Raw genomic sequence first — 19235 nt, 5'->3', positions numbered from 1 at the left:
AACCCTCATGAGAATGCTAAGGAGTTACACCCCCCCCCCCCCCCCAGGCCCGGCCGTCAGTGTAGGCTTTGGCAGGACGATTCGTTAGAATCATCTGCCAGCGCTATCTGAAAGAGGGGGCGTGTCAGGAATATAGCAGCTGGTTATGATGTTGGGATAATACAGGAGTATATTTTCATTTTTCATCTGCTGTGTATCTTTCAGAGGTGGATGTAGGCCAGTCTGGCTTCCTGGAGTCCTTATATAATGTAAATTAGCTCTGCATTCAATGGCCAGCAGGGGCCAGCATTGTCTGCTCCTAATTGGGAAAGAGGTAATTAGATAACGAGCCCCTCTTTTGTCTTTTGTTGCCGTGCTTTGAACTTTGTGCATATGTCAACAAGCCAAAATACAATCCAGACTGGACAGTGGAAGCGAACACAGGAATGTTTGAAGTTTTCAGATGACAGCCTACCTGGAAGTGGGTGAAGTGGTTTGAAGTCCTTTTGATACAATTTTACCTGTGGTCTGAATTGCTTTGAAGTCTGCAAGGTGTGACAGGAAAAGCCTTGAAATTCGCATGTCACAGCTAACCCAGATGTGACAAGTGGCTCGCCAGACCGTGATGTCACAAACGGGGAAATTGCGTTAGATTTGGGGATGGAATATTCAATGCCCCAGGCCCCAAATGGGCCTATAAGAACCTGCACAGGTCCTTCACAACTGGTAGCTCTTTGGAGATAGCAAACGCTAGGGCTATCCTGGTCTGACCAGAAGCTACGTTCTCCCGCAAAACGACGTTTAGACCTTCAAGTTGGTAACATTTTGATTCCCGTTTATTTTTATGCAAGTATTCTTGTGTGTACCATTGTAACTTTTATCATCGTAATTTTGACTTGTTTTGGTAAATCTTTTGTATATATTATTTTCTGCAGTGTTCCACTTTTTTCCTGGAATATTAAATCGTTATTTAATAAGTTTGACTTCTGCTGTACTAAACTAACACTCATAGCCTAGAAGAGACTGAAGTGTAACTGTGTATAAGTCCATGCCCAATTGTATGACTGTGCCACACTACCGTATAAGATTGTAATTGCATTGTGTGTATGGGGCACTTCTGCGCTCGACAGCAGAGTGAGAAGTCTCGAAGTGGCTAACAATATCGTTCGGTTAGTTAGTGGTTTGGCTTCACTACAGCGTAAGATTGCAATTGTGCGTGTGTGTGGGGAGTTTGTCATACGTTGGCCTAAAGCGCGCAGCTGACCCAACGTACGAAAATGCCAGTGCGAATAACTCGACAGCAGAGTGGAAGTGTCTAGCAACGGCTAGTGGTGGCAGTGAGAAGTGTTCTGAGGGGTCACAGCCTTGTTTTAGCTTGACTAAGGCTGCTTCCCCGATTGATCCGGTCAAACCCGCAGTCGGGAACCGTATACGCAGGCGTGCCGCGGGCCGGTTCCTGACAATCCCTACTGCAAACTTTGCCATTAGTTATGCCTAACCTATTCCCACATGAGCACTCCCCCTTCCGATGCCTAACCCTAATCAAAGCCCCATTTAATTTCTGCCAATATCTGCCCCTCCTTTGCGGCTATATTTATTTGGCACCAGCCACCTAATTCCGATATTTATTGGAAGTTGCCGGCACCAAAATTACTAACCAATATTGCGGTCTATGGGGGCGCTCATTTTACCACAGTGCCACTGCTGCCCCAAATACCTGCTTCAATTTATATGTCCTGTCATAAAGGGTAAGTGCTTATTTCTCTAAAAGTTTTTTTTTTACATCAAGGGCAGTTGTTCATGAAAAATTAGTAGTAGGTTCTCTTGTTTTTGATTGTACATGGATACCCTTCCAAAATTATCAGCACAAAGGGAAAGCCTTCAGTAGTGGTACCTACAGGCATGGGGTGATAAATCTGTCCCTACTTAAAGAAAATCTAAAACACAGCCAGGTAACAGAAACAGAGCTTATGGGTGAAGCAAGTTAATTTGGTTGTAGCTGATTCAGCATCAGTGGCCACATTACTAGCAGAAAGGTGTATGTATTTGGCCCCTTATGCATTATTGGCTACCATCTAGAACTGAGACCATCAGTGGCTGGAGTAGTTTATTGGTTGAAGAGGGGAGATTGGCCACTAGATGAGGATTCACAAATGGAGGACAAAAGAGTAAGTAAGTCTTGTTGTAATAAGCCCAGATTAATAGGGTTAGTATGAGGGTACGGAGAGGGGATATATGGCTTCAGTTAAGGTTGGGCATCAGGAAGGGGTTAACTTAAAGAGGGCGTTAGGGTCAGAGGTTAACGTTAAGGAAGAGGGAAGGGTATTAATGTTAGGAATCAAGATAGTGTCAAAGTTAAAGATGGAGCTTAGGATTAGACATCAGGGCAGCGTTAATGTAAGAGAGGATGTTAGCGTTTCTTTCAGGAAAGGGTCATGTTATAGGGGAGAGGTTAGGGTTAGCTATTGGGAAGTGGCTTTTTGTATCATATTTGGGTAATTGATGGTGGTTGTTGAAAACATTGATGAAAACTGCATCGCAAGAGTGAAAAACCAGAGTACTGTCAATTGGCTACTAATTGGATACTCAGAGTATCAGCTATAGTTTTTCCAATGTTTGGCACCCATGTCGGAATTCATATATACTGTTACGTCTGTAGACATGAGCTCACAGTGCCTAATGGGAAATCCATCCCTACTGTGACAACTTTCAGCAATTCTAGAGATTTAAGAAAAATGTAATAGAGCAAAGTTAAAAAAAAAAAGAAAAGAAATCTAAGCTCTTGAACATTTCTGTTGATTAGTGAAAGCCATCACATCAAAAGGTCAGCTGAAAGGCCTGACAAGACAAAGGGGGTGGACTTCCTCCTGACATCCCTAGCAACAAAACTTATTTGCATATCATTCCCCAGGGTATATTCCTGGAACAAAACAAAATTATTTTGTCATAGTTTTCATTTTACTTTATCATTGTATTATCAGCTCATATTATTCGGGCTAACTTTATGGTCACTTTAAGACTTCAGACACTCATCGTTATTAACAGTCAATCTGCAAAAAAGAAATGTGCTATATGCAATGGAAGGAGATGCTATAATAGTAGTGGCCTACAATAGCCAGTTATTCAGCTTAATAAAGGTGAATTATGCCGTCTTTAGGTGCGTCACGATTTGGTAATATATATTATGCTTCTTTATGCTTAAATGTGCAGAAGCCAAGCCACAGCTAATTGCTGTAAGGATGAACATTGTGCTCCCTTTTGCCCCCTCTCAGCGGCAGTGAATCTCTATCTGCTATAATGAGGTAGTTACTTCTGACCTGACAAACACGGCATGCTCTATTGAAGTGTGTAAGTGTAATTACTGTGTAACAAACAGCTGCAGCTTCCGGGTGGAAATGAGACTTCAGAGAGATATTTTAGCAAATGAAACAAGGACCCTGGCAGTTTTGCGTAGGTTACTTCTCACTATATTCCACTGATCGTTATTATTTGCCAATTATGCTTGTAAAACACAATAAAGGACGACCCCTGATGCCAGTGTCTATCCTGGTCATCCCGCAGTCAGAAATATAGGTCAGAGAGAAAGCAACAAGTGCTCTGCCATTCGGTACACTAACCTCCGAAGGGCACAAAGTAGATGAAACGGTCCAGAGACATATCCTGTAATAATTGGTTTCCTCTCGTTATGCAACTGCTTCAGTGACGCATCATTTCTAACGGAAGGTGCACAGATATACATTTTCTTGGCTTCACCTCATTTCTTTGCCTTGCAGCTTAGAATAAGCGCCCACATATCTGACCTACATAGTATAAAAAGCAACAGACATAGTAAAACACAGTAGATAGTAACAGGCAATAGATTCTCAGCACTGAATATTAACCCTGCGAAGTAGGATTTCAAATTCCTATACATTTAAAGTCGGGTCCATTTAGGCACACAATGAAAAAGCAGCACTATGTGCAACTCTTAAAGGGACTCAGTGGTGGATTGGGCATAGGAGGATCCATGCATACGAATCCACTATAGTTAAAACACAGCACTTTCCAGTCCCAATGTGATAAATCCTCACACCTTCCCTCTCAATGGAGATAAGACAGCAGGAGTCATCAGAAGGAAGAGGATGAGGAGAGAACACAGGGAGCCAGTAACAAGATTAAATGACCTTCAGGATTTTTTTATATGGCTAGATAAGACAGAGGAAAAGATGTTCCGTATAAGAAACAGCAACCGTGCTTTTATAAAATGCTTCTATTCAGTGGCGTAGCTAAGGAGCTGTGGGCCCCGATGCAAGTTTTACAATGGGGCCCCCCATGCACTCTATACATAACAATTGATATGGCGCACCAAAACCTGCCAATGGCAACTACAGTGTTAGAGGTACAAGAAGGGGATGGGAAACAGTTTGTTAATGATTACCTCTATTCAAAGCATCTATAGAAGTGATTATTATGAGCACAGGAGCAATATAGAGCTAATATTGTAGTTGAGGGAGGGCCCTTCGGGGGCCCCTCCGGCCCAAGGGCCCTGATGCGGTCGCTACCGCTGCAACCCCTATTGCTACGCCCCTGCTTCTATTTAGGATACAACAGTGGATTTATATCTATGGACCCACCCCCAACATCACTTTAAAACAGAACTGAGGTTAAGGAAGAAAAACAATATAAATGTTTTACATTTTTGACATTTAAAATGAAATCAAGCAGACTGGAACTGTAATGGGCCAAGGGGTGGGCACATACATTGCCACATCTGTAAGCACTTTACCTTTAATCTACTTAAATACTCATCTACACCACCTAAGCAGTAAATCACTTCTCTCCCTTGACCATTCCTTTTTGAGGTCTCTATATAATCCAATGAGGGTAACCGCTTTCTCTAATCTGAGCATAACGTTCCCTAGATTCAGATTTAAATAATCCATCTGTTGAACAATTCTGTCTTAAACAGGGCAGATGATGGCTGGTGGCATGGAGCAAGTATTACTAGCTGTGGGATTGCGAAAAGTAGTAGTTGCAATAGCACCATCTACTATCCTTAAATTAACCACTTACAGAGTGGGTAAAAAGTTGAAATCTACACCATATTTATGCCCGCTTATTCCTGCCAGGGCGTCGATTTAAATTCCTGCTTTTGCATGCACATGCCACCCCTGCTGATACTGAGATGCCATAACCCGCTGGCTCTGCCGTCATGCTGACAGCAGAGCTCTGTATGGCTCCTGACCCTGTGATCACTGCGAGCCAATCCCAGTGATCACTGCTTGTTTTCTGGAAAAATCTCTGGTCTTTAAGAGGCTAGCGATGCTGGGTCCCAAAGTGGTAAAGGTCATTCAAAATGCACCTAATGCAAATCAATGGAATAGATGCCATTGACGTGAATTTAACTTCGATTTGCAGGGAAAATTATGGATAGCATGCCGCAAATTATCGCAGCAGGCATCCGATTCCCCTTCAAGTCAACAGGAAGTTACATCCAGCTGCATACAGACTTCTGGAGGGGCCCGCAGCTGGAAGCAATGGGATGATCGCATCGCACCGCGGTGATGTGGCTAGTGGAAATGGGCCCTTAAAGACATTATATGACAAGGTGTGAAAATATCTAGGAGAAAACTCAAGAGAAAAAAGGGAATTACATAAGGGCCAATATGTTTTAACCTATTTATCATTATATATCAGGTATTTTATAGTACATGGACAGCATGGGGAAAAAAAACAAAAACATTACGGGTTGATCATACAACATTTTTCAGTTTTACCACATTTAAGTATTATAAAACAGATTGAACACATTTAGAACAGATTAGGCCTTCTTACTATACAAATGTGATAATACTGAACGAAAATCCTATATAATAAAAGCCCTGTGTCCCTAGCTCAATGACTGTCAATGAGAAAAAGGACACAATGTTAAATTATGCCATGTAAACCATCCCATTGATTTACATTGGTTGTGAGTTCTAATGCTGATTTATGTGTGGGAAAATGCATGCACATTTGGCAAGCGTGATCTTTGCCTTAAGTCCATTTGCAGGCTGCATACATATGCATAACAAAATTGCACAAACTTGTATCAGAATTATTTGTATGCAATTGACCACCCCTAATCATTTCGCATCAGAACACTGATTGACCAATGCTGTTGCTAGCTCTGTATTATGCAAGCACCACACCAGTGAACACTGATTTGAAAAAAAAAACTGAACCCCCCCTCACTTGATATTTTGATCGAAATGGCAAACATATTTAAAACATTTACTGTTTTTATGGACTGTAGTCTACTAGAAATCTCTAATATATGGTGCAATGGATTATTCTCACCAACATTCAGTATAACATGTATGGGAAAACTGTGAGCTTACATGGTAACAAGCATTACATATTTATACCTGAAGCACAAGTGTCAGTGACTTCCTCTTAATTCATGAATTAACAGCTACATTTAGTCTGCAGTGCCAAGCTATATTCATTTTGCATACATTCACACTGGACATTGGCAGTAGATAAAAAGATAGCAGAGCAGCATCTGCGAACTGTAATTTATCTGCACTGACAGCCTCTAGTTCTCTGACTGGCCATTCATATTCTCAGGCCGGAATCTATAGCATGAATCACAGCACCAGGAACTTGAAGCTGAGGGTAAATTACAGCTCCCAGCTGCTACTCCTTGGCATGAAACACTTATACCTATGGCACTTACCAGCTGGAACACTGCAAAGTACAGTTCTGCCTTCTGACTGAAGGTATTTGTAAGTGCAACCGCCACATGTGCTGCAAGCAATGCAAATAATGCATCAGCATCTCCTCAGGACAGTGGAGGGAATAATCCTACAGAACCATTGGTTTGAGGCTCGTTAACTTTACAGTTACATGATTCAACTTTCAGGCATCTGATTGTTTTCACCAACACAAGGTTATGTCTATGGGGCCCTTCCTGTCCACCCCTGTACCACTTAAGTATGGGGTGCCCCAGGGCTCAATCCTCTCTCCCCTGCTTTTCATGATTTACATGTTACCGCTTGGAAAACTAATCCAAAAACATGGCCTGACATACCACTGCTATGCGGACGACACCCAATTATATCTTTCCTTGAAACCTGGTGTGACAGACCCAGCTCTAACTATAAGCGCCTGCTTACGTGAACTACAGCAATGGATGAATGACAACTGGCTGAAACTGAATGCAGACAAAACTGAAGTCCTTCTGATCGGAGAGCAGCGCATGACAGCAAAACAACTTAAAGGGGAACTGAAGAGAGATGTATATGGAGGCTGTCATGTTTATTTCCTTTTAGACAATACCAGTTGCCTGGCAGCCCTGCTGATCCTCTGCCTCTAATACTATTAGCCATAGCCCCTGAACAAGCATGCAGCAGATCAGGTGTTTCAGTGGTTCAGACTTATAAGTCTGATCTGACAAGACTAGCTGCATGCTTGTTTCTGGTTTTAATCAGATACTACTGCAGAGAAATAGACCAGCAGGGCTGCCAGGCAACTGGTATTGATTAAAAGGAAATAAACATGACAGCCTCCATATACCTCTCTCTTCAGTTCCCCTTTAACTTGCAGTCTTCACCACTGGGAATAGGAGGCACGGATCTATGCAGCTCTGATCATGTGCGTAGCCTGGGAGTTCTAATTGATGGGGATTTAAACTTCAGACCTCACATCTCTGCTGTGGTGAAATTATCCTCTTTTCACCTTAAGAACATCGCAAAAATCAAGCACCTCATCCCCCCAGCAGATCTACCAACTTTAGTTCATGTCTTCATTACCTCCCGACTGGACTACTGCAATGCTCTCTACACTGGCCTTCCAAAAATGGTCTTATACCGCCTACAGCTGATACAGAATACCTCTGCCAGACTGCTAACCAACCAACCCCGTCACTGCCACATAACGCCAGTCCTGCACTCCCTTCACTGGCTACCTATAGAATGGAGGGTCCTATTCAAGATCGGCCTACTGACATTTAAATCCCTGAATAATCTGGGCACTGGATACATGAAAGATATGTTGCAGCTGCGTAGCAATCCCCGCATTCTCAGATCCACAGGTTCTAATAATCTAGTCATACCCAGAGTCCACTTGGAAACTTTTGGTCCCAGTGCCTTCTGTCATGCTGCCCCTACGTTTTGGAACTCCTTACCTCAACAGATCAAAACGGCTCCATCCCTGGACGTGTTTTAAAGGGAACCAGAGGCCCCAGAAAAAAGGTTTTATACATACCTGGGGCTTCCTCCAGCCCCATACGCACGGATCGCTCCCACGCCGCCGTCCTCAGCTTCCTGTATCCGGCGGTACCGGGTCCCGTAGTTTTGGCCAGTCGGCGGCAGGACGCGGCCAATTGTCCGCATCACAGGGGCTCCCGGCATACACTTACGAGTGCAGCTGCATGCTGAGCATGCGTAAGGGTATGGAGGGAGCCCCTGCTCATGCGGACAATTGGCCGCGTCCGCCGGAAGTGACGGGACCCAGTACTGCCGATACAGGAAGCGGAGGACGGCGGCGTGGGAGCGATCCGTGCGTATGGGGCTGGAAGAAGCCCCAGGTATGTATAAAAGCTTTTTCTGTTTGTTTTTTTAGTTCCTCTCTGGTTCCCTTTAAATCCAGACTGAAAACCCACCTGTTCAGTTTGGCATATAGAAATGTTATTGTATTGTATTATGTAAAAAAAACAAAAAAAAACATTTTGATATTTGATTTTCATTTCAACAAGACACATGACACAACAAGTCACATAGCATTTGTACTGTGCTTTTCTCATGGCAGACTCAAAGCACTTCAGCATTGCCACTTAGGACGCTCTCCACCAGCGACCAGGAGCTTTAGCTTACAGTTTTATGTACTGGGCTGAGCAGGGCCGGCCCGCTCATGAGGCGGGGTGAAACTTTTGCCTCAGGCGAAAAATTTCTAGGGGCGGCATCCACCCGTCCGTGGATGCGGGGGGGGGGGGGGGGTTGGGGCGGCCACCGAGCTGGAGGGGTAGCGGGCAGGACGGGGGTATTGGGCCTAGCCTGGGTCCCCCGATCTGCGCTCCCCTCCAGCTTTAAATGGCGAATAAGCAGCGGACAGTAAGAGGCAGCGGGTGGGGATCACTCACCTCTTCCTCGTTCCAGCGTGCGCTCCACTGACGTCACTTCCTGCAACGCCGCCCACTGTATTGTACGTGGCCGGCGTTGCAGGAAGTGACGTCAATGGAGCGCATGTTGGAACGAGGAAGAGGTGAGTGATCCCCCGCCCGTGCCTCTTACTGTCAGCTGCTTACTCGCCATTTAAAGCTGGAGGGGAGCGCAGATCGGGGGACCCAGGCGAGGGGGGGGGGTCCGACCCACCCCCATCCTGCCCGCTACCGCTTCAGCTCGGCGGCCCCCCATGGGGGGGGGCAGGGGGCGTGGGATGCGGGGCAATTTTTTCAAAATCTGCCTAAGGCGGCAAAAAGTCTAGGGCCGGCCCTGGGGCTGAGCCAAGATTTGAATCCTTGTCAAAGGGTCAAACCCGTAACCAGTATGCTATCCAGATAAACAAAAGGTTATAAAACAAAATATGATGTAAAAAAAGTTATTGGATATACTCAAAATAAAGTTGACTTCAGGTATAAGTTGACCACCTTCTATTTTATCTTTAATTTGGAAACTGAAGACTGTACCTACAGGAAATACATATGGCCATATCACCTCCCCCTTCCACTTATAACAAGCATAGCAATGCACCAGGGCCGGATTACTGACCAGGCAACAAAAGCAGTCGTTTAGGGCCCCCATTCAGAGTCAAAGGGGCCCCATCAGCACATAAACCAGCCATCGCCATCCTGTCAGCGGTGGCTGGATGGTATAATGGTTAAAGGGACTCTGAGCAGTGCAGTAACTATGGAAAGATGCATATCATTTTAAAGCTCTCTTTCCAATGATATATAAACCGCCGCCCTATGACTTTCAGTTTTCGCTATCAAAATCGCGGCCACGGCAATTTCGATCGCAAAAATATCGAAAACTAAAAGGCGTAGGGTGGCAGTTTATCTATCATTGGAAAGAGGAGAAAGAGCTTCAAAATGATATGCATCTTTCCATAGTTACATTATATTACACAGGACGACTTTTCTCCAAAGTCGGCAGCTCGATTCAGCACAATGTAATGAAATATAAGGAACCCAGGGGGATATAAGTACAAACATCATGCTGGTAGGTGTGAGGATGTAATTAATTAGTTGTGGGTATGCTTAAAGGCATACCCACAGGCAATGTTCGGAGTCCCTTTAAGGGCTCTGCCTCTGACACAGGAGACCAGGGTTCGAATCTCGGCTCTGCCTGTTCAGTAAGCCAGCACCTATTCAGTAGGAGAACTTAGGCAAATCTCTCTAACACTGCAACTGCCTATAGGGCGTGTCCTAGTGGCTGCAGCTCTGGCGCTTTGAGTCCGCCAGGAGAAAAGCGCGATATAAATGTCTTGTCTTGTCAAATGATGCCATGTGCTGCTGATTGTCTTCAGAGCCAGGCTCTCCTCCTAGGTCCACCTCCTGCTACTGTGTGCACTGCCACTGCCCACTCCTCCCTCCCTTCCCACAGAGAACCACAGCTGCAGCAAGAATGATAGCAGCAGATGGCAAATGCTCACTCACCTATCCATGATTCAAGCGATAGAGATCCCGTCATCTGAAACCCCTCTGTCTCTTCTACAATGCAGCCGCTCGCTCTGAACTTCCTGATTCTCAGATCAGACAGGAAATAGGAAGTAGTAATAGTAGTAGTAACAGAGCGACAGCACTCTAGAGGAGACAGATGGGCTCCGGATGACAGGACCTCTATTGCTTGGATCACAATAGGTGAATGTGAGTCATCTGGTGCTGTCATTCTCCTCCGCTGCGGCTGCCTTCTCTGCTGGACTATCGTATTCACTGGGATGGAGGCTGCATGGTGGCTGTCTAGTTTGGGAGGAAATCGGTTGTTCGGTGGTGGGGGTGGTTATGTAAATCTGTCTGGGGAACGGCTTCCGGTTTGGCAGTGTCCACCAGAGCTTTCTGCTATTGCCAGGCTGGAGATGCAGGGGGAAAGTGCTGCTGCTGTGATATCTGGCGCCCTCTTCACAGGGGTGCCCCAGCCCCTGAGTGCAAATGTCCCAGCCATTCATCTCTCACTCTGCATTTTGCCGCTGCTATTCCCTACATTGTGCAACCACAGAGGAAAGCGGGCTGTTGCCCATAGCAACCAGTAGCTCGGCTGCCCCGGTGTGTGCGGCATGTTGCTGTGCAGCTGCATCTTCTGATTCTATTACGACATGATGGGGGGGGCCCAAATCAGTTACTTTGCTTAGGGCCCCATTTAGCCTTAATCCGGCTCTGCAATGCACCCCAACAGAAGTATAGCCCTGCCCCAACCTCACACAACAAGTAAAGCCATGCCTACCTCCCCCTTGTAACAAGTATAGTCATGTGTCCATCCCTTTATACCAAGTTCCCCTCTCCCGTATAACAAGTACAGTCATATTAACTGTGTACCTTCCACCTCATAGCACATAAAGCCATGCCCCCTTCCAACTGCTGTTAATTTTTTGGACAATATTTATAATCCTAACAATCCTATTGGTAGTAATTGTTCTACATAAGCAGTTTTCCCTCTTGTCTTATGCACACATCTTGTAATAATATTGTTTAGGGCTACAGAAGATAATATAGGTACAATATTATTACTAATAATAATATGAATATTATTATTGTTATTATAAAGAAAAAGGGATTATTTCAGATCATTTGGCAACATCATTTTATCAACAGACATTTATTTTAGTTTCAAAATACTTTTATTAAGGAAAGGTAGAACTGTACATAGTTGGCAAAAAAGACACCATCACCCAACATGGGTGGTGGGTCGGCAGTAGAAAACATTTAAATTCACAATCGTTACAGAAATATAAAACATTGCAGTAATTATGACGTGGGTGGTGTTTAGTTGTAGGACTACGTCAGAAAATTCTATATATAAGTATACATATTCAGATATTCAAAAATACAGATGCATACATATATACATCAAGTTACAGTAATGGTTCGCAAAGAAAAAGAAAAAGAAGTAAAAAGAATAAATAAAATAAACAAATGTAGCATTGGGGATACTATATGATAGGTATATGCAGAATTGGCGTGTATGTATCATGGGAGAATATTGGGGGTAGTGTCTCGGCAGGAAGAGTCGGGGTCGTTGAGTGGGTACATGAAGTTGCTGGGCTAGGAATGTGATAAGGACCCTCTTTCATTGAAGTTTCTATAGTAGAGTTAGGCCTCCAGGACTGCTGGGAAACTAAGATTTCCCCTAAAGTCAACCCATGGCTCCCAAATGTTAACAAATTGGTCCATTGTATCTTTAACTAGAGCATTTAGACGTTCGCACACCATTATATGATCAATTCTTCGTTCCAGTGTGGTCAAGGAAAGGGTAGGCTGGAGCCATTGGGAGGCTATATAGGTTTTGGCAGCCACTAAAATAAATTGTAAGAGTCTATGCTGCGAGTTTGTAAATCTAGGGGGTTTGAGGCCTAACAGGCAAATTTTGGGGTCTTTTGGGACATGGGGGGAAAATAAGTTAGATATTTTCCTAGTTAGTTTCGACCAGAACCGTGCAACTTTTGGGCATGTCCACCATATGTGGAGAGTGGTCCCGTTGACGGTGCAACCACGGAAACAGTGAGCAGATTGGGTTGGGTCGATTTTGTGAAGGCGAACAGGGACCAAATACGATCTGTGTAGGAGTCTAAGTGAGGACTCCAGATTAGAGGTCTGAAGGCTACCTCTGGAGAGGGTATCTAAGCATTGTGACCATTGTTCTTTAGTTAGTACTAGATCAAGGTCCTTTTCCCATTCTAGCATATAGGGAAGTTTGTGGTCAGGGGGAGGTTGATTAAATGTACAGTACAGAAAGGATAGGATCCCCTTGCGCAGTGGGCTATTAAGACAGATGCTCTCAAAAGAGGACTGTTGCGCCCCCTGGTCAGGTGGTACTAAGGGGTTAAGATAGTGGAGGATTTGAGTGGCCCTAAAATACTCTGAAGGTGGTATATTTTTGTCCTCAATTAGCTGGTTGATAGTGTAAAGCTTGCCTTTCGTTATAAAATCTCTGAGGGATGTCAGTCCTTGAGATTGCCACCAATGGAAAGCTCGCGAATCCTGGCCAGGGAGGAAATCCGGGTTTTTGAGGAGCTCTAGTCTTGGGGACGGTTGGGATTGTAATTTCATTTTAAAGCGGCATCTGCGCCATATAGTCAATGTATGTGCTGTCAGAGGGGAGTTCTTAGCTACCACAGTTGGAATAGTTGTTTTAGCCCATAGGGCACCTTTCCATGAAATTGGAGATAGGAAGGCATTCTCTAGGGAGACCCATATGGGAGTGTGGGGGCCAGCATAGATTAATGGCAGTGAGGCTAATTGGGAGGCGTTGTAATATCGTTTTAAGTGGGGGACTGAAAGACCCCCATCCTTCCTGTGCCAGTGCATAATTTTTCTCGAAATACGGGGGCGTTTGTCTCGCCAGATAAATTTGAATAAGGCTGTCTGTAATTTCTGTAGGTCTGAAGTTTGTACTTGAATAGGCAGTACCCTAAAAAAGTATGTAAGTTTTGGTAGCCACGTCATTTTTATAGCCGTGACTCTTCCGAGCCAGGAAAGATGGGGGAAATTCCATAATGATAAGAGGGTCAATAATTCTTGTACCAGGGGTCTATAGTTCCATTTATACGCTTGAGAAACATCATTGCATAACTTAACACCTAAATATTGGATGTAATGAGGTTGATATTGGAAGCGAAACACTGAGGCCATCATTCTACCCACGTCTTTAGAGTAGTTACAGAACATGATCTCAGACTTGTCAACGTTAAGTCGCAGGCCTGAAATCTGACCAAAAGAGCGGAAAGTCTCCAGGAGGTTGGGAATCGAAACCACAGGGTTGGTAAGAGTAAGAAGGACATCATCCGCAAATAGACTGAGCTTTGCTGTGTGAGGGGGAATTTTGTATCCTGAAATGTCAGGGTGAGATCTGATATGTTCTGCGAGTGGCTCCATAGCCAGAGCGAAAATGGCAGGAGACAGGGGGCAGCCCTGCCTCGTGCCTCGAAAAATATTAATAGGTTGGTAAGAGGTACCAGGTAGTTTCAGTGTAGCTTGTGGAACGGAGTACAGAAGTGTAAGCCACTGCAAAAAGTTTCCTTGTATTCCCAATCTCCTGAAGACCCCAAACATGTACGGCCATGTCACGGTGTCGAAGGCCTTCTCGAGGTCCAAGGCCAATAGGACCAGTGGCGTTTTGGTTCTTTGAGCATGCGCTATGATGTTAAAGTTCCTCCTTAAGTTATCTGATGCCTGTCTGTGCGGGACAAAGCCCACCTGGTCCCTGGAGACCAAACGAGGTAAAAGTTTGTTGAGACGAGCTGCAAGTATGGAAGTCAGGATTTTATAGTCTAAATTTAAAAGGGAGATGGGGCGATAATGTTTTGGGTTGAGGGGGTCCTTATGAGGTTTGGGGATAATGGTGATAGTGGATGCCAAAAATTCAGGGGGGATATGGCTCAGTCTTCGTAATGAATTTAAGGTTTTAGTTAGTGGAGTGATGAGGTGTGGGAGGCATTTTTTATAGTACAAAGCTGAAAGACCGTCTGGGCCTGGAGCCTTATGTAGTTTTAGTTTTTGGATTGTTTTAGTTACTTCAAGTTCGGAGAAGGGATCATTTAAAGAAACTAAAGTTTCAGGGGCAACCACAGGAAGGTGTACCTGGTCTAGGAATTCGTTAATTTTGATAGGGTCTTGCTGTGAGGGACAGTTATAGAGTTGAGAGTAATATGAATGGAAGACTTCATGGATTTTGGCTGGATCAGCTGTGACATTACCCTCAGGGGTGCGAATTTTGTAAATATGGTTAATTTTTTCCTGTTGGCGAAGTTTGTTTGCTAGAAGGGTATCTGCTTTATTAGCGTATCGGTAAAATTTTGCCTTGGTCCATCTCATAGCCTTTTCAACCGTTCTAGATAGTACTAGATCTAGTTCTAATTGTGTGTCTTTTATTAGCTTGTATAAAAATCTAGAGGGATCTGTTTGGTTAAGCAAGGTCAGTCTTCTAAGTTTGTATGAGAGGCGTAGAAAGTTATCAGAGCGTTGTTTTTTAAGGCGAGAAGATATCTGGATCAGTCTGCCCCTTATGAAAGCTTTGTGAGCTAGCCAGTTGTTCATGGGGGAGGTGTCTTCAGGGACATTTTGATCGAAATATTGGGAAAGGGCCTCTAGTGTCTCACTGCGTGTGGTGGGATCTATAAGAAGTGATTCGTTTAGTCTCCAGGGAGTTCTGCGGGCTGTTGGAATTCGGGTATCCATACATATTAGGACAGCGTCATGGTCGGACAAAGGGGTGGGAATATGTCGTAGATAAAGAAGCTGAGGGACCATAGAGGTTAGGAGTAGCACGTGATCCAGCTTGGCATATGTGTTATGTGCTACTGAATGGTGGGTGTACCCACGTTTATTGCCATGATATTCCCTCCAGGCATCAACTAAAAAGTTATCTTCTAGGAGAGTTTGAAGGACTGCCCGTTGGCGCTTGGTTAATTTGTCAGGAGATGGGTTTGATTTTTCTAGGGCCTCGTTCAGAGTGAAGTTGAAATCGCCACACCAATATAGCATTGTATTAGGTGCATGGGATATGAGTGGGGCGACCTCCAAAATTGTAGAAAATGCCTGTTCTGGGGGTGCATAGCAATTAATAATTTGGATGTTTTGGGAATACAGTGTCCCAGAAAGAATAAGGTATCTACCCGCCGGATCACGCACCACTCCACCCACATCAATTGGCAGTGAGTTTTTCAGCAGGATTGCTACTCCACGGTGCTTTTTACCAGAATTAGCCATATAAAATTTTCTGTAGCTACTGTGCAGATAGTTAGGATGAGATGTCTCTGAGAAATGCGTTTCCTGCAGACATATTATGTCTGGAGTAAGGCGCTGGATGTCAGCAAATAGTTTTCTGCGTTTTTGTGGCGAATTGAGACCCCTAGCATTCAGGGAGAGCAACTTAAATGAAATAGACATATGTTAACCTAGACTTCTGCTTGCATAGTATCCTGGATATACGACCCCAAAATCTCCCGTATAGATCCCCAACACAGAAATAAAATTTAAACATAAAACAATAACAATCTACGGCAACAGTCAGTATGGTGGTTAAGCCACCTATATTACTCGGGTACCGAGGGATGGGGGGGACCCATATTATTGGGTATGACCTCATTCCTCAATAGCGGGGTACAACATAAGGTCCCCGACCGAGAAGGGCATATAGCATATATAATAACCTGTAGGGGAAAAGTGAGGGATAATCTGCTACCATGATATACGTTAACTGAATAAGGCACAATATAGATGAATGAGGCTACTTCTGCGAGCATATTAGATGTCTCATGGTGGTGTAAGAAGAGGCCTGCCGCTTGAGGTAGGGAATGCAGTTAGTTCATGCAGTTTATTGCCGGAGTTGGTCCTGAAAGAGGACATAGTAAGAAAGACCCAAAAGTCCTGGGTTTCAGTGGCAGCATCTCATGCGGAGGAATCGGCTGAAACAATTTAAACAAGGGAGATGGTAGCTAGATAGTTTCTAAAGTGCGTCAAGGCAGGAGCTCCAGGCAAAAGTTCAGGCCTAGACTGTTCACTGGAGCCAAAATGGCGTCTATAGCGCCAACCTAGAGTTTGTTTAAACAGTGGGATAAGGGCCAAAAGTGAAATAAGAAAATTCCGTGTGGTTGCGGAAAGGGGGGTATCATGTCAACCTTATTCAATGTACTTAGCTGTCTGAAGGTGTTGGGGAGGCGTTCTGGTCCCGCTGTCTTCTCGTTCCAGACCTCCATATTCTTTCAGGCCTCTGGGAAAGAGGAAGAGGGGCAGGAACCGGTAAGGCAGGTGCAAAAGTGGTAAGCTGTTCCAGGCGTATGTCGGCCTCCTCCAGGATTTTTTTGCCCTCAGCGGCAGTTCGGATGACGTGTAAGACTTCTCCTATCTGGAAAGCAAGTTGGCAGGGGAACCCCCAGCGATAGCGTATCTTCTCCCTAATCAAGGTGAGGGTGACCTGTCTCATCAAGCGTCTCTTCTGGAGGGTCAGCGGAGAAAGGTCGGAGTATAGCTGAACCGTTTGCGGGACCCCGGGTAATGTGGAGAGGCTGCGAGCTGCCGCCATGAGCTGGTCCTTCACCTCGCCGTAATGAAGCTTGAGTACGACATCACGGGGTAGATTGGAGTTTCGCGGTCGGCCCAGTGCTCTATGTATTCTGTCCATGCGAAACATGGATGGGTCTAGCTGGGGAAGCAAGGCCGCAAAAAGGTTGGTTGCAACCTCTCTGATCTCCGTCATCGTTTCGGGAAGGCCCCGGATGCGCAGGTTGGAACGGCGGGCTCTGTTCTCGAAGTCTTCGAGCTTATTTTCTAATTGGGTTATCCTTTCCTCCTGGGAGTCCAACCTTTGTTTGTCTTCCGCTAGTGCGTCCGCTATTTCATCATGGCGGGTTTCTAGATCGTTTACCCTTTCGCCTATGTCCCCGATTTGGGCGGTAATGTCGCGGACTGCCGAGGCCAGCTCTTGCTTGAAGAAGGCTTTGAGTTCCCGATACTGATCTGGCTGCGGGCTTAGATGGGCTGGAGTTAGTGGAGGATCCGATAAAGAACTTCCAGGGGAGGAAGGAGCCGAGCCTTGTGTCGCAGCCTCCGCCATCTTGGAATCCAACTTCTCCCGCTGGCGTTTCAATAACGCTTTTATCGTGCCCGGAGCAGCTTCTGGTGAGTTCTTGGCTCCCTTACGCTTGCCTCCCATGCTTAATAAGGTGCCGGTGAGCAAAAAGGTGGGCTAGCTGTCCCCAAAGTGCTTAAAAAGAGCCCATAAATCTCGGTCAGGCACGGAGCCAGCAGGGTTCACATCCGTCCTCGCTGGCGCCGCGCATGCGCCCCCGACATTTATTTTAAAGTATAAAATATTAATTTTAAACTACAAGGGTGACTTTAAATAACAGATCCAGACAGTATTGCAACATAAGTGTCCATGAAATGAATACACTTTCTTAAACAAATGTGAATCAATCAAGGCACTTAACAGGTGTCTTGTTGAATTGAAAGTCAAATATCAAAATATTTCAATTACTGTAGCTCCATAGTTGAGAGTGCTACATCTTTCAATAGCGGATTAAAAGGAAAAAGGATCTTTAGGCTGAAATGTCCTAAAACAGGTGGAGACACCCATAGAACTGAACAGTGAGCTAAGCTTCTCTCTTTTCCTGCCCCCTTATATACTGTAAGGAAACGCGGAAATGCCGCCGTCTCTCAAGGTGAGGCGGCTGTTTCCGCGTCCAGCATGGCGTCACAACGCGGAAAAAACGCTGCATGCCGCATAGGCAGTGCGGCGGAATCCGCATTGGGAACGGCGGAATCCGCATCAGAGGCGGCCCCCGCACTAGATACATTGCATGACAGTACTGGTGTGGCTGGGACTGATAGTCCACCAAGATTCAGACTTACACGCGCGCGAGCAGAGAGGCAGCGTTTAAATAGCAGTTAGAAGGGTGTCGGCTGACCAGCTGGGTCAGCTGACAAATTCCACTGCTCTCATTGGACCAGCAATTAGGGAGGTCCTGGAAAGGTCCTAGAGTATATATACTGCTGGCTGTTCACTTGCTCTTTGTCTGGCGTGCGATCACATATGTGGGAGCACCCAGATCCGTAGTCAGATCCGCAAGTGTGCCGGGACCAGCTGGAGCTGTAATCCTACACTTAGCTAGATTATTGATAGCTAAAGTACTAGTTTGATTATGATTATCTGTTATGACTTTTGCCTGCCTCGACTATCCTCCTGAACTCTGACCTTGTACCTCGATATTTCTGATACTCTGTTGCCGAACCTCGGCTCGTTCCTAGACTCTGTTTCTGCCTCCTGATTTTGTACCCTGATATATCTGATACCCCGTTGCCGAACCCTGCCTGTACTTTGACTCCGCCTTTGCCTACTGTATTTGTACTTTATCTGTCCGTGTGTGTACGACCTGGCTTGTCCGACCTCGAGAACCGACCTCACGATTGGAGGCGGTTCCCAGTCCTGTTAGTGACACTTCTTCCTGAGTGTCACTCTCGGACTTTCCTTCCTACTGTCAGTCTGACTCCTCCCGTCTTGGAGAGCTCAGGTCTGCGGAAGGAATCCGTGCAGTTCTCCTTGCTGCACTGAGGCCTAGGCCTCCTAGTGTTACTGTTACACCAA

Source organism: Hyperolius riggenbachi, chromosome 4 (assembly GCF_040937935.1).
Source record: "Hyperolius riggenbachi isolate aHypRig1 chromosome 4, aHypRig1.pri, whole genome shotgun sequence".
Lineage (NCBI taxonomy): Eukaryota > Metazoa > Chordata > Amphibia > Anura > Hyperoliidae > Hyperolius > Hyperolius riggenbachi.
This window is presented reverse-complemented; position numbering follows the sequence as displayed.